The sequence below is a fragment of the Octopus bimaculoides genome, chromosome 4 (genome assembly GCF_001194135.2).
Source record: "Octopus bimaculoides isolate UCB-OBI-ISO-001 chromosome 4, ASM119413v2, whole genome shotgun sequence".
In the NCBI taxonomy this organism is placed as follows: Eukaryota; Metazoa; Mollusca; class Cephalopoda; order Octopoda; family Octopodidae; genus Octopus; species Octopus bimaculoides.
This window is the reverse complement of record NC_068984.1, coordinates 147,558,419-147,560,918: the sequence shown is the minus strand read 5'-3', so window position 1 is coordinate 147,560,918 and position 2,500 is coordinate 147,558,419. Positions and strand designations below refer to the sequence as shown.

Sequence of the window (2,500 nt, the reverse complement as noted above, 5' to 3'; positions counted from 1 at the left end):
GTTAGCTGTTTCTTCCCCCCACCACCACCACCACAAACAGAAGATAAAAGACGAAAAGAAAAAGAAGAGATTTAAAGTAATTATTGAATAAAGAAAAATAGTTATCTTTTATCTTTTACTTGTTTTGGTTATCAAAAAGCAGCCATGCTGGAGCACTATGTTGAAGGGTTTTAATCAAACAAGTCGACCCCAGCATTCATGCTTTTCTTTTTTTTTTTTTTTTGTACTTAATCTATCAGTCTACAAATGATACTGGAATTTTCCGCAAATCACACCTCAGTGTTTGCAAAAATGTACATTAGATACAAAGTCTTGGAAAAAATAAAGATGAGATATTATGGTTGCAATGTCCGATGTGAGATCTACACGAGTATGGTTAGCTTGGGACAAACCAACAATAACAAAACAAAAAAATTCCATAAATTTGAAGTGTTCAAATACTCCAAGAGTTTCCAGTTTCATGGTGTGTAGCATCATTATCATTTAACATCCATTTTACCATGCTTACGGGAATCAGAAGGGATACGTTCAGGCAGGTTCTTTCAATGGCCAGATACTCTTTCTGTTGCCAAGTAATATTTCCGCAAGGCCAGACAGGTTTGCCACAGAAAACTGGAAATGAACAACCTTGTTTGTATGATGATGATGATGTTGATGCTTGTCTGCAACCATGATGTGACATCAAGATAAAAGTACATACAAACAAACGTGTGTGTGTGTGTCTGTGTGTATGTTTGAAATGATCATTTATTGTCCTTTTTTTTCCATGCAGGCATGAGTTGGACTCTCTCTCTGTCACATATATATGTAAGAAAAGCCCATATATATATATATATATATATATATATATATATATATATAATGGGCTTCTTTCAGTTTCTATCTATCAAATCCACTCACAAGGCTTTGGTCAACCTGGACTATAGTAGAAGACACTTGCCCAAAGATGCCATGCAGTAAGACTGAACTGAAGACCAAGTAGATGGGGAGCAAGCTTATCAACTACACACTCACGATTGCACTTATTGCACACGAAATCTAAAATCAAACGTGCATAAAATGATTATTTTTTATCCCATAATATTTGTAGAAATTCTAAAACGCTGTTCTTGATAACTCTGCTAGAGGAAATATACACAACTGTCCAAAATACAGCAAAACACTGGCAGAGTGGATTCGAACATGGAATCTAAGAACTCAAGTATTTTCACTTCTGGAGAACACACACAAACGAAATAGTTTGGAATCACTGTATACAATAAGTTCAATATATTATATTATTTCTTGTTAGTTTTCTTCTAAGTTTTGCAATAACCAATTAAAAGGATTATTGCAACAATCAGCTTAAGTGTAAATTGGTAGTTTCAATCATGAAACACAGTACAATTACTTAAAATTGCACAAACACCACTAAATAGCAATTAAACGACAACTTTTATTTGATTCTTATTACTTTTTTAATTATCAAATCTGGTGTGAAATATTATGTCAAAGGGAGATAATTTATGCAAACCTAAAATCACAAGAGCTCATTTCTCCAGATATTCTAAAGCCTGGAGTAATAATAATTCCTCAGATTGGCACAAAACCATGAAAAATTCTAAGGTGGTGGTGGTGGTGGTGATGTGTAAAGTTGATCCAATCCAACACTACTTTGTTTTGATTACTGAGGAAAGAATAGCAAAAAAAGGATTATGATGTCAGAATGTTGAGAGGGCAAAAAATAAACAAATTCTTGTGTGTCTTGTTTTCTATCATTCCAATGAGTGTCTTTGGAGTAAAATAAGGACCTTTGCAAGTAGTTGGATTCTTAGGAAAGTAAAAGACAATGGAAAGAAAGATTTTGGTGTGTCAAAAGAGTAAAGTATGGCTGGGCAGAGAGGAAACAGATTGATAGTAAAGATGGAGTTGACTAAACTCACACAATATGGCTTCTGTTATGTGAGTAATGTGTAATGTGTCAGGTTTTTCAATCAAAACCAACAATGAGACAAACAACAAGAATAGTATCAGAACTAAATTCGGTGTAGAAGGGCTTTGGCTAGTTTTCAATTTGTGTGCGAGTCGTTTATATACTGTTTCAGTCATTAGACTGCAGCCATGCTGGAGCACTGATTTGAAGAATTTTAACCGAATAAATCAACCCCAGTACATCTTACCATTTTTTAAAGTCTGGTACTTAATCTATCAGCCTCTTTTGCTGAACTGCTAAGTTACTGGGATGCAAACACACCAACACCAGTTGTCGAGCAGTGGTGGTGGTGGGAGACAAATGACAGGCTTCTTTTAGTTTCCATTTACCATATCCACTGACAAAGCTTTGGTCAGCTCAAGGCTATAGTAGAAGACACTTGCCTCAGGTGCCACACAAGAGGACTGAACCTGGAACCACATGGCTGGGAAGCAAGTTTCTTACCACATAATCACAGGCATTCACATATATATATTCACATATATATATATATATATATATATATATATATATATATATATATATATA

General features: G+C 34.6%; 1 protein-coding gene across 1 annotated transcript in view; it reads right to left on the bottom strand.

Moving 5' to 3' along the window:
• LOC106884250 (adenylyl cyclase-associated protein 1) overlaps positions 1–2,500 on the bottom strand; it is a 105,704-nt gene that overhangs the window by 74,448 nt on the left and 28,756 nt on the right. The gene's annotated exons all lie outside the window — the stretch shown is intronic.